Raw genomic sequence first — 14,844 nt, forward strand, 5'->3', positions numbered from 1 at the left:
TAATGGGAATGACGGGAGCGAGTACATTAATGAGTTAGTTGTCCACGAACTACTTTCTTACTTCTTCTACTAGAAAAAAAGAAGAAATCAAATTATCGATATGTTTCAGTAAGTGTTCACTATCAGTGGACGTGTGGATCGAGTCACATGCTTGAGGTCCTGTCACGTCCAATTGAATCAGAATCTCGCGCTGGAATCAGGTTGTTTGTTATTTTGATGTTTGTTTCTTTTTAATATTATCATGAGAAACATTAGTAGATCAATAAGCCTGTCATTGAAAATATTCGATTCAAACATGTATTATTATAATCCCACAAATGTCAATGTTATTTGAAGGAAACCAGGTATTCAAACTAGATTTTACAAGCAGTATCAATCAAATGTATTTAGTTTTGTTCTCGTTGTTGTTACTTTCATCATGACATGTTTCGTTAAACGTCTAACACATAATGTTTAATACCTTCGTTGTATGTAAGTATGGGTGGCTGTATCCAATGTTATAAACTAAGGCCACGTCGCGACAGAGAGACGCTGCAGTCGTGACATTTCCATCGTCGTTGGGTTAGTCAACAATTCGGTGTATTCTCTCTAACTTGCCACTAGTAAGCTGACCTCCGAACTCACGATGAAGAGACATAATTCAGATATGATGGTCAAATTAGAATATTGGTGTATTCCAACAAGGTCAAATGGTCAAGAATTATTTGGTAATCCCTCTTACTCTCAGTTGAAATTTTACAAATTTCAGCGATGACTACAAAACTCACGCCACAGTTTACAAAGCCTCAAGATGTCGGTCAAGTTTTAATAAGCGTATATAGTCTAACAAAGTTCAAACGTCAAAATGTCAATGAACTTTACATTTTAAGCATTTCATATTTAATCATACTATTGTACTGTAGTCTCAATTACTTTCCACAGCACTCAGAAACGAACATAAAATTTGTACCACAGGTTATCAGGTACAGATACGTAACCAAAAGATGCCGCGCAATGTTGAAGATTGATTATGTTGGATGGGTAAATCTATGAGATGGCTAATACAAGTTCAAGAAAGGAGTTAAAGAAACACCATCATACGAATTTGGTTGCTGTGTCGCTTACGGAAGTATTTAACCAAAATCAGTGCCAAAAGTCTTGCATATTCACTACCCATATATTATTTTCATCTGTGTTCTTGTGAATAGTCAAAACGATTATTCCCAAAACCTTACAGGGATTCGCTCATGAAACAACAAAAGAATTGACTAGAGCGGATCGGTCTAATTCAGAATGGACCACAGAGTCTGTGCCAGACAGCAATGGCGCTTGAAAGAACTGTGTTGAACGACGCTTACTTTATGGCAGCATTCCTGCTTATGAAGTCAGGAACTGAAGAACTCATTACACCAATTGGTAATAATCACCCATATAATACACAAAACGCAAGTAATCATGGTCTCGTCCCACAGCTAAAAATCAAAAAGGAAACAAACAAAAAATCTTTCTCAGACTATGTTTGATGTCTTTGGAATTACCGCCCGGCTGAAGTCCGGAACGCCACCTCCATGCAGTCAGGCATAGACCACACATATCTCTCTTACCAACTTGACATCCCCATCTTATGTAAAGGCGTTATGCTATTTCATAATAATGTAATGTATATTTGTTTATTGTCATCGCCAAGCAAGAAAAAAAAATGGGGGCTGCATTATTTGCAGGGACAGTGCTGCCATGGATGATTTGTATAAGTATATTGCTATGTAGGTCTGAATGTTGGAGATCTGTTACATTGTGTTTCTCGAATTAATGTTTACTTTGTTATTTTGATGTAGAGCCCCCATAGATAACAGTGTATAAGCCACTGACGGGGTGCTACCCTTAGTATACTGAACACTGAATAGATAAGAAGAGAAGTAAATATAAGTACATAAACTAAAGTTTTATTGGTACGCTGCTGCTAATGTTTACGTTAGGTGAAATGAATGCGGTTAACGCTACGCATAATTCAGGCGTTGAATTATCACTGTTTATATATTATACGTAAACTCATTTGATGGTTATGAATATGTAATGAGAAATATCTGGGAGTATTACCATTATTATTATTGCTAATATTATTATTATTATTATTATTATTATTATTATTATTAATATTACAACTACTAACAATTACTACTACTATTACTACTAGTGTTACTATTGTAACTATTAAGCCACTGACGGGGTGCTACCCTTAGTATATTGAACACTGAATAAATAAAAAGAGAAGTAGATATAAGTAGATAAATGGGAGTTTTATTGGCACCATGCTGCTAGGCAATTGTATACGTTAAGGGAAATGAAAAAGGTAACGGTACGCATAATTCAGGCGTTGATTTCTACATCCGTAGGCTTATTTGATGGTTATGAATATGTTATAGGAAATATCTGGGATTATCATCATTTTTATTTTCTTTAATATGATTACTACTACTACTACCACTATTACTATTATCATTATTGATAACAATAAAGCACTTAAGTGCATAATCATAAATAATTTATTGTTTATCGCTTCTTCTTTATGGCGATTTATTGATTGCTTTGGGTGGGTTTGTGCGTTTGACCAGAATATGCGAAGTTGGCACGCCGTCGACTGAGTCGGGCGTGCGAACGTGGCACATAAAGATATGTGACCCACTTCGGCAAAATCAGGCTCTTGTCGGCAAAAACCAAAAATGAGTTTTTCATTTCATCTTGTAGAGAATTTTGTCCTCTTTCATATGATACCCAATTTGAAAATTTTGAATAAAATTTGACGAAGTTATGAGAACTTTAAGTTGATAAGGTATGAAAACATGAAACTGAGATAATCGCTTTCAAAGTTCAATGAACTTTCCCCAAAACAGAACAGTTTACATGCTGACACAAACTCCATAGCAACAGTATCTCATATTCAAGCAATCACCCTCAAATATCACACACACACTTCAGACACACTTTACCATATGATATTAGGAAATTAGTGTTCTTTGTCTTATCAATTTAAAGTAAGAGCCAATTAAAAACAATAAAAAACAAAAGATATTAAAGTGTGCTGCCAAAAACGGTGATAGTTCCCACATTACTATCACTACAACACATTTTCAATATTGCTGAAATCATAGATATTACTTATTAATATTTTGTGTAATTTGTATGTTTGATTACACTGTAGAAATATTAATTACTTGATTAGCATAATAATGATAAGTTTGAGATTAAAATGAAAACAATAGAAAACATTTTTTAACATCTTTCTCTCTCAAATTGATGTTGTACAGTAGTGAAGCATGTTGTGGTTTCTGTTTCTTTGCCATAGTGCCAGACACAATTAAATGATGTACATGTCTCTCCTCATAATCTAGTTTTGGGGATTAAAAATAAGAAATAGCAAATGCACTTAAAGGTACAATACAGCCATAGACCTGGGACAGAATACCATCGTTTCAATGACATTAAAAAACAAAGGATGACGTCTGCCGCAAGTCTCACATCAGGTGCAGGCGAATTTCCCCGTTGTCAAGTACTGTTTCTACATGATTTATTAGCTATTGTTGCAAAGGGAAACGTACTGAATTAATATATTTATGAAAAAAAAATCATAACATAACGAAAAAAAATTCCTTTCCAACCTGCTAGCACTAATGACCTTTGACTCTTAAAGCAAGTGTTTGAAATCTCCTGGGTTGAAACTGATCTAAAATGGTACAAAGTTATCAATATGTTTGTATCACATTAACTGTACTCCAGGTTGTATGACTGTACTGTACCTTTGAGCATTTTACTCTGTCCAGCAAGATGAAAAAGCACAACACAGAAATGCACTTTCATCCAACATTTTCATCCTATCTTTAGACATGTATACAAATACAGCTTACAGAATACTGATGAAATTATATTTACAATGTAATCTTTATTCTGTCAGTATGACAAACTGTACGTTTCACTTACGTTCATCCGGAAAATTAAACTATCTGTGGAAATATAACAATAGTTCAGCTTTACAGAAGTAAAATCATATTTAGATAAATAAAAATATAAAATTTCAGCAAGTATGTTCTATTATGAATAGTTTAGAAGATGAATACCAATGCACTTGCTGTTCATCTGGGGGAAAAAATGAAAATGAAAATCTATAAAAATGCTGACCAGAAACCAGACTTGAGATTTACTTTTAATTTCAACCAAACGAAATGTTTAAAAGCACACACGGAAAACTTCTTAAAACGTAGTACAATGTATCTGTAGTGACACCTACAGAGCCTTTGTATGCATTAATTTAATATGGCATGATTATCTTGCAAAATCATGGGATAGTGACTTGCATACATAGGTGTACAGCCTTGTACCTCAAATGAGTGCAAAAAAGTCAGGTTTGTAACTCTGTTTCACATGAAAATTATATAAAGTGGCTGACAACACATTGGGAAGAAGTACTGTTGTCTATTTGATTCATTCAATTAAAGATAATGGCTTCTGAAAAATATGAATACAGGTAACAACTACTAGATTATCAACCTCATCCAAAGGAAATTATTTTTAATGCTAACAAGCATGCAGGTTACAATGACATTGACATAACATGCTATGGAATATTGCATTATGAAAGGATAAGAGAAATACTTCTAGAGGCACAAGGAAAAGAAACTGTTATTTCAGCATTACTGATTGTGATTGCCAAAGGACACTGTGATATCTGAGAAATGTTTAAGGAAATATGATCGATATAATCTGATGTGAATTACGTACAGTGTCTTGAAGGATGATACTGGCTCCACAATAGATCACATAAAGCACAAAGCAACAGAACATATTATTAAGACAGACAAGCATCAGCATGAAATCTTGCAAAGGTTGAGCTTGTACGTCAGTCATGATACAGCATGTTCTGTACCATGGGACACACCAAGTCCTTGACGATGAAGTCACTATTTCATTGGAAAGTCCAACACAGGTAAGTCGCTGGTTTATATACGGTCACCATTTCAGAGAAGAGCTCATTCCAGAACTTTAGCAAAAGTTCAAATTAAATAAAAATAATCGTCAGTTCATGACAGTCTCCAATAATTTCTAAAGATTAAAAAAAATATGGGGGTTAAAACACACAGCAAGCCATACCAGATAGCATCTTAATTGTTTATCCTGGCCTGGGACAACTGGTCTATGAAGTGGATTTCACTGAAGAGCTTGCAGCGGCAAGTCCTTTTCCTCAGTTGAATCACATCCACAAGCGACTGAACATTTTACATCACCTGTTGAATTTTCACCGTGCTGTCATCAATATGTTCACTGACTGTAACGCTATCCTCATCTTCAAAATGATGGGTCGATGCACAGCCTCATCCATGCTCCTGTAGCCTGTAAATCGTCACTGCACTTGAGTTCTAATAAATGAGAATTTCAAGATACAATATTCAGCAATGAATACAAATAAACCCCAATTGCATAGAAAATCATGTGCATGCATCTTTATTACGGGTCTGCACTATAAAATACACTAAGACAAGTTAGGTCGATCACTGTACTGCTGTTTATCTCATCATGCATGCAAGGTTCACATTTCATTTGTTGCAGCCAAACATCATTGGATCTACGCTGTAACTTCTACGTGCTACCTTGACATGTATTGTAGTTGTCAGGAAATCACCATTGATTTCGATGGATGGAAATGTAGTAATCTCACCATTTTTTTAAAGTAAAAAAATAAGCACACAATTACTCACAATCATGCAGTAATCAGGGTGGTGCTATAGCTCGCAGACCACATTTAACTACAAGGCTTAATTATAATAATAGTAAACTACCGTCAGTGTCTGATCTTGTCATTGGACATTGTATGTTAGTATTACATATTCTTGTTTTGTCAGAGTTTTATACACGCCAAATAACACAAGGCTTTGTTTACTTCACTAGCTAAGCGAGATCAGAGTCTGCTGACTATGATGATACTGGAGTGGTCGCATTTGATGAGGGACACTGCCAAATTCAATTCTATTCTGTGATTGTCACTGTAGGCAACATGTCGTGTCAACATGACAATAGAAGAGAATAAAAAATGAGTACATTAAATCAGCGGTAATGCGAAAATGACCATCATTCCTTGCTGCATCATGATGCAGCAATGATTCTTATTTTACTAATAAGAATCACCAAGTCTCGCATGAGCCTCACGATGAAAAAGTTACGCCTATCGTTAGATGTACACAAGACTGTGATAAAATGTGATCGTAAGTGAGCCAGTCAATACATAATGAAACTCACCAGCAGAGTCGTCAGAGTTGTCTCTTGTGGTGGCAAAGTAATCAAAGATGAACTCTTCCGTTTCATCTACGGATATTCTTAAGCAAGTTTCAGCTTTCTTGCATGATTCGACAACTCTTCAATCAATAGCAAGACGGTCCATTGTTGTACGGTAATGTTGCGTGTACTTGTGTTCGTGTAATCGGCTTCGCTTCGGTGCCACGCCACGTGGAAAGCTACATGTGGGGCTAACACTGCGATGACCGCACCGCGACGTAAACAGGACCAGCTGTTCAGTGATGTCTTGTTGACCAATGGGCTGGCTTGATTTAGATCACGTGCCTAACGACACGCGTTGTTTACAGTCTTGGTAACAATTTTGCATAAAAGGCGTCTCCTTTAGACAGTCTTTTCATTGGTTGGATTATGGATGACATCACCCTACATTCCATATTTGGAATCTGCAGACCTTGCTCGTTCTAACGATACCTAATGTGTTGGGGTTTGGCTCAACAAAAGACATGAAGGTGTGGATGAAATGATGATAAAATTCGCATATTTTGCCCAAAATCGGGATGATCAATGAGATTTTCCGTCAAAATCTGAGTTTGAAAGGCTTCAAAAATCATCTAATTTCTCATATTTTTAATTGAGCTACTGAAATAATACCAACAGCATATGATTCTTGAGATGTTGCCCAATTCAAACATACCATAATGTCAATTTGGCCCCTGTGACCCAGATTCACCTTATTTTGCCCGCTGCGCCGTTCGAGCATTGCCGACAAGCGCCTGATTTTGCCAAAGCGGGTCACATATATATATATATATATATATATACATATACATATACATATAAAGGCACTGGTATTAAAAAGGATTAGGACTTGATTGCGAAGAATTATACGAGTCTTCAAAAAGGCAAATAATTAATGTAGTTAATGCCAAAAACAGGGGTATGAGGGGTCTACCTGAAGTAATCACTCCTTTTAAAATGAGCATGACTTGTCAACTTCTGATCGATAGTCGCAATCGCATCTTTATAACCAAGGTCACAATCAGATTTGTTAGTAGGGTTTCCCGCCCTAATTCATCAGATTTGCATTTTATTTAACGAGGCGGTTATTCGAGTTCGAGTGAATTTGAATGATCACCGAGATCGACATTTAAAAAAGGCATCCAGTTCATTGAATTTAATTTCATCACCAAACGATTTTATGACTTTCTCACACATGGGTATAAAAAGGGCATGCAATTGAAAATGCAAGTGCAACGCATTCAAATTCGCATCATCACCGCATTTGAGAGCGCTAAAGGAGACATCCGGATGATTTTCAGTTTTTTTTTACATTTTAAACAACTATAAATTAGTTATACTGAGGACAGAGTTTCAGAATTTATGATAATCCATATAGAAAATAAGAATATTTTCAAAATTTAGAACAAATTGCAATGAACAAGGATGATGACATGGCAGCGTCACCATAAGAATGCATGAGTTGGGTGGGGCTCAAGGAAGCAGAACAAAAGAAGAAGGTATGCATAAATTATTCACAGGAGAACTCGCAAGCAAGCGGTATTGTAATGGAATTACACTGCTACATTTCTGAAATATGTGAGCTTCCTTTGTCATCATCCTTGTTCAGTGTAATTTGTTTAAGGTTTTTCAAAGTATTGATTCTCTGCTCAAGAACCACAATAAATTCCACAAATCTATATATGTGACCGTGCACCTTCAAACGAACATGAAGTCGCACACACTGATTTGGCATGGGGACTGAAAATAAGTGAAATGGGTCAACCTAGCCGAACTTGACTTTTTCATATTTTCTGAAAGAGCGGGTCTTCTTTTACATAATGCTAAAATTTGGTATCATAAAACGGGCAGGAAAGTGTGTTGTTTTAGCAGTTTATCTCGAACATTTTTGGTAGAATAGTGTGATTAGGAGTGTCTTTAGAATCCCTCTTTCATTTCTGAAAAACCTTGTCCACACTCTTCACTTTCAACTGTAATAACTTTTGAAAGGATAGTGCTACTGATTTGAAAGTTGGCATTAATTATGGACAGAATGTGTTAATGAGGCATGCTTAATTTCAGTTTAATCTAATAATCCCTTCATTGTTGTTACTCTGGTGGTTTACTTCCTGTTTTTTGTCCCTTTCATCGCACAGCCAGCACGGCTTGGTAAAGATTAAGCGCTTGACTAGACACTGTACTTCAGAGCCTCTTTTCTCAGTTCGCACTTTTCCTGAGTTTGTGCTTTCTTTCCAATATTTAGAAAAGTTAGGAGAGTCCATTTGATTTGAGTTATACATCATTTTAAAGCTTAAAGTCTGCCCTTTCAGAATATGGTCTTAACTAAAAATTCATGTCACGACTTTTTGTTTGTTTTGAGGTGCAGTGTCACATATGGAGTCGTTGATTTGTGTACTACTTGATGTGAAATTATGAAAATCGCTTGGAATGTTGTTACGAATTTGCCCATGTGATCACTTAACAATGTAGTCTTTATGTTTTACGATCATGTGTATGCGATCACACGTGCACGATCGCGAATGTTTGTAAACACCACCGGTTACGTAATCTCCTTTTGAGTCATTCGTTTCGAACCGCAGCCTTAGGGTGGGATTTCACGGAGCACGCGAACGATTTGCGAAGGACGCGAATGGCAAAATCCAGCATTCGCATTTTGGTCTGCAAAAGATCGCCAAACGAACGTGAGGGTTCGGAAGCGTCGTCAATTGTTCGCGAATGTCGTTTTTACTTCGGCGAGAGTTTCAAAAAAGTTTGAAATTTTCTGCGAACCTTTTCCGCACACTTGGTCGTGATTTGCTCGTGAATTGTTCTCGAAAGTGTCTTTAAAGCCTCGTCATATGCGCAAGACCTTCGCAAGACACGCGCGATGTTCGCAAAATGTTCGTGAAACCCCAAACAGTCTCCGAAACTTTGGAGAATGTCTCGCGTATGTTACGCGAAATCTGCAAAGTTTTTCCGATCATTTTACGACGTAATCGCAAACTGTTCGCGTACCTTTTGAGACATTCTCGCGAACGTTTAGCGCACGTTTGGGGGATGTATGACCTATACGTTTTCTACAAATAAAAATCGTAACATACATCTAAACATCAAACAATTATTAACAACTATAGTAACAAAAGAAATTAAAGACTAGCAAAGAGAAATAAATGTTTGATATAAAAAAAAATCGCAGAATACACTTAAAATTAATAAAGATTATGTGTTGGAGGAACTGCGGAAAAAGATCAAATGCTTTACTATATAGTGGAGATATATGTCCTAGGAAAAAAATGTAGGCTAGCACACGATAGAGAAATGAGAGAAAAAGAAAGGAGAAATAGAGGAAAGAAAAAAATTCAACTCAAGACAGCTTCCCCCTCTCCTTGGGTACATTTTCTCCCATGATTATTGAAAATTTTTCGTTGTTCGTATTTCCGTCGCGTGTTCTTCGTGTACGTAACATGCTGTACTTTAGCAATGATACACACGACATTCGCACATACGTCGTGGAAACTTCGCACAAATTTCGCAAGAATAGTTTTTGGCTTCATTATCGGAAAACATTCGGAGAAAAACTTATCCGAATTTTGAATTTTGTCATTCGCCTCCTTCGCAAATCGTTCGCGTGCTCCGTGAAATCCCACCCTTAGGGTGGGATTTCACGGAGCACGCGAACGATTTGCGAATGACGCGAATGGCAAAATCCAGCATTCGCATTTTAGTCTGCAAAAGATCGCCAAACAAACGTGAGGATTCGGAAGCGTCGTCAATTGTTCGCGAATGTCGTTTTTACTTCGGCGATAATTTCAAAAAAGTTTGAAATTTTTTGCGAACCTTTTCCGCACACTTAGTCGGGATTTGCTCGTGAATTGTTCTCGAAAGTGTCTTTAAAGCTTCGTCATATGCGCAAGACCTTCGCAAGACACGCGCGATGTTCGCAAAATGTTCGTGAAACCCCAAACAGACTCCGAAACTTCGGAGAATGTCTCGCGTATGTTACGCGAAATCTGCGAAGTTTTTCCGATCATTTTACGACGTAATCGCGAACTGTTCGCGTACCTTTTGAGACATTCTCGCGAACGTTTAGCGCACGTTTGAGGGATGTATGCCCTGTACGTTTTCTACAAATAAAAATCGTAGTATACATCTAAACATCAAACAATTAAATATTAACAACTATAGTAACGAAAGAAATTAAAGACTAGCAAAGAGAAAGAATATTTGATATACAAAAAAAAAAATCGCAGAATACACTAGAAATTTCATTTGAACTATAGAGATTATGTGTTGGAGGAACTGCAAAAAAAAAAAGGAACAAATGCTTTACTAGTGGAGATACGTCCTAGGGGGGAAAAATGTAGGCAAACACACGATAGAGAAATGAGAGAAAAAGAAAGGAGAAATACAGGAAAGAAAAAAAAATCAACTCAAGAAAGCTTTTTGAGTTGATTTTTTTCTTGCTTCCACCTCTCCTTGCTACATTTTCTCCCATGATTATTGAAAATGTTTCGTTGTTCGCATTTCCGTCGCGTGTTCTTCGTGTACGTAACATGCTGTACTTTAGCAATGATACACACGACAATCGCACATACGTCGTGGGAACTTCGCACACATTGCGCAAGAATAGTTTTCGGCTTCATTGTCGGAAAACATTCGGAGAAAAACTTTTCCGAATAGTGGATTTTGTCATTCGCGTCCTTCGCAAATCGTTCGCGTGCTCCGTGAAATCCCACCCTAGGGTGGGATTTCACGGAGCACGCGAGCGATTGTCGTGTGTATCATTGCTAAAGTACAGCATGTTACGTACACGAAGAACACGCGACGGAAATGCGAACAACGAAACATTTTCAATAATCATGGGAGAAAATGTAGCAAGGAGAGGTGGAAGCAAGAAAAAAATCAACTCAAAAAGCTTTCTTGAGTTGATTTTTTTTTTCTTTCCTGTATTTCTCCTTTCTTTTTCTCTCATTTCTCTATCGTGTGTTTGCCTACATTTTTTTCCCCCTAGGACGTATCTCCACTAGTAAAGCATTTGTTCCTTTTTTTTTTTTGCAGTTCCTCCAACACATAATCTCTATAGTTCAAATGAAATTTATATACTTAAAGGGAAGGTAAACCCAAAGAACAATGTGGAGTGAGTGAAAGCAGCAACATTAGTAGAACACATCAGTGAAAGTTTGAGGAAAATCGGACAATCGATGCAAAAGTTATGAATTTTTAAAGTTTTGGTGTTGGAACCGCTGGATGAGGAGACTACTAGAGGATATGACGTATGAGTGGACAACAATACAAAGAAAATATAAAGGAAACTCAACAAAAATTCACTTTTCTAGAATTATGAAAGAGCAATGGACCAACCGCTTTCAGAAAGCAGGAAGAATAATTGCTACCCTTAACATATGTCAATATCAAGTTGATGGAATTTGTAATTTTCATGAAAAATTGATTTTTGCAGAATTTTCTTTATATTTTCTTGGTATTGTTGTCCACTCATAGGTCATAACCTCTAGTAGTCTCCTCATCCAGCAGTTCCAACATCAAAACTTTAAAAATTCATAACTTTTGCATCGATTGTCCGATTTTCCTCAAACTTTCACTGATGTGTTCTACTAATGCTGCTGCTTTCACTCAATCCACATTGCTCTTGGGGTTTACCTTCCCTTTAAGATTGATTTTAAGTGTATTCTGCGATTTTTTTTTGTATATCAAATATTCTTTCTCTTTGCTAGTCTTTAATTTCTTTCGTTACTATAGTTGTTAATATTTAATTGTTTGATGTTTAGATGTATACTACGATTTTTATTTGTAGAAAACGTACAGGGCATACATCCCTCAAACGTGCGCTAAACGTTCGCGAGAATGTCTCAAAAGGTACGCGAACAGTTCGCGATTACGTCGTAAAATGATCGGAAAAACTTCGCAGATTTCGCGTAACATACGCGAGACATTCTCCGAAGTTTCGGAGTCTGTTTGGGGTTTCACGAACATTTTGCGAACATCGCGCGTGTCTTGAGAAGGTCTTGCGCATATGACGAAGCTTTAAAGACACTTTCGAGAACAATTCACGAGCAAATCCCGACTAAGTGTGCGGAAAAGGTTCGCAAAAAATTTCAAACATTTTTGAAATTATCGCCGAAGTAAAAACGACATTCGCGAACAATTGACGACGCTTCCGAACCCTCACGTTTGTTTGGCGATCTTTTGCAGACTAAAATGCGAATGCTGGATTTTGCCATTCGCGTCATTCGCAAATCGTTCGCGTGCTCCGTGAAATCCCACCCTTACACACTTCGCCCAGGTTGAGTTTAATGTTATGAATATATTAAGCTGGGCGTGCCTGACGGAATTTTCCATGTATGTAATAATGCTCATGTTAAAAATGCATTGGTCGCGTCAGTCGACAATCAGACTCCGGTTAGAGAGGACCGTTATAACTTTCTCAACGTCCCGTCCGTGGTCTTGGGAGAAATTGCTTTCCCTATAAGACAAGTATTTTTCGAACTGAGTTAAAGTGCTAAACAGCAGGATAATCCAGGAGATGTCAACCTGCTTCTAGCCCGTTTTCCTTCGACGACGACGGCGTCGATAGGTTTTCGTTGACTTGGCCAGGCGAACCACCTGGCGGTCTGGAGCCAACGCCCACCTGTGATTCATGTGATTCTACACGGCAACTAGTGGGAGCCACGCCGAGGTCGATCCAGGGCGTCGAGACTGTGTGAGTGGCAACGCGCACCTGGCGGCCAACGCCCTTCTGCCCGGCGTAGTCGCGGAGCTGCAAGCTGACCTGAGTGAGATAGCGTCGCCTGCTGATTCGACGACGTCCCCGTGCATCGACGCGTTCTCCACGTAATATGATAACGTCTGGCGTCGCCTCTCCATCACGTCGCAGATGAGTTGGGCCCCGACGTTGGTTCTGTTAGGGTGAAACCCTGGCCAGGTATCACATAATCTGTCTTAAATTATTTTTTGTTGAAACGATCCAATCTAACATTCAATTGTTATGGTTAATTTCGCTGTAATGTTTTGAACAATTATCATTATTCCGGTTGGAAACTGATTGTTAAGTAAATTCTTAATAAAGCTCCGGAAGATTTGTTCATTTCAATTCACTGTGACCGCCTTGCATTCATTTGTGTGATCTTGACCGTAACAATGTCCATTTAAGGAATTCAAAGACACTATAATGCAAACTATCATACAGTAAAAATACGTTAAAATACGTTAAAATGTGCTTTTTTTTTTACTCATACTAGCTAATAACTCGTAAACGCCACTTTCAAACACATACATTTACACTTTAATCATACATTATCTTAGGTGCTGCTTCATTACAAAGTATGCGTGAAGATATTCTTGGATATGGCTATTTCCTCAAATGTTACATCCATACTGTTAGGAATGAATTAAAAATGATAGGAAAGGTCGACAGGAAAGAAGTACATCCAATACAATGAAGAAACTCAAATGGGACTTTAAAATGAAATAAATGAAAATGTGTCATACAGTTGTATGACACTGAAAGAAAAAGACTCAAAGAAGTAATTCTATGTGTTGATTGAATTTGAACTTTCAAAGTGCGAAGTTGTATTCCTATATAATGAAATTGAAACTGATATATGGAATGAATTTGAATGTCTATCCAGCTGACGCGAAACTGAATGTCAACTTTGAATCGTTAAATTGAATGAATTTCTCTCTAAATTGAATAAAATAAAATCTAAAAGGAATAACATAAAATTGAATTAAATACTCAAAGAATTGAAATGAACCTCCAGGGCAGAGCTGTGACCAAACACGCTTGATCTTTTTAACGCGTTTTTATTAACTCGAATGCAAATCTAATAATATTGGACGGATGAACCTATAATAAAAATAAAGTTGATCATACTAATCATAGCCACATTTAAAATCATGGTGAGAATAATAAAATTACGCCTACTTTATAACACACCAAGTCCATTTAATAATTCAATTAACAAAGCGTAACCTTTTGAAAACATATAAATTACCTTAACAAAATAAAAGAACAAAGCAAAACATTTCAGTATATTGGTAGCCCATTACGGAATGAAAAATTAAATGGTCATTCTATGAATTTGTCTTCACTTTTGGATAATTTGCAAAATTGCTCTTCTTGGAATAACTTAAATAGAGAAGACCCAGCATGAGCATAATGTTAGGCAATCGCCTTCCTCCCCTCAATGCACTTTGTTTACATTCAAAGTATGCGCAGTGGCCAATATTCCTGAACATCACCTAAATTTTGTCCATGGATTCTTGAAACCATGGATTATCTCGTCTATGATTTTAATCTAAACCACTGAGCTCTTCCCGAAAGGAGGAGTAAAATAATCCATGGACTATCTAGAACTTACTTTGTCTTAAGCACTAATTTCATAAATTGAAGATAATCAAAATGTTTAACAACCAAAAGCTTTAACTGAGAATGTTCGAAACACATCAACCCCCCCCCCCCCCGTGCTGTCATAATATGCTTGCGAACCACTAATACAGCATCTACCCAGGGAGGTGGAAGAGATGGAGTGTGCTCTTCTGAGTTTCCTTTGAAGTCATGCGTGGCCC

Source organism: Diadema antillarum, unplaced genomic scaffold, assembly GCF_040938485.1.
Source record: "Diadema antillarum isolate AM-2024a unplaced genomic scaffold, OU_Dant_1.0 scf00000210, whole genome shotgun sequence".
Taxonomy (NCBI): domain Eukaryota; kingdom Metazoa; phylum Echinodermata; class Echinoidea; order Diadematoida; family Diadematidae; genus Diadema; species Diadema antillarum.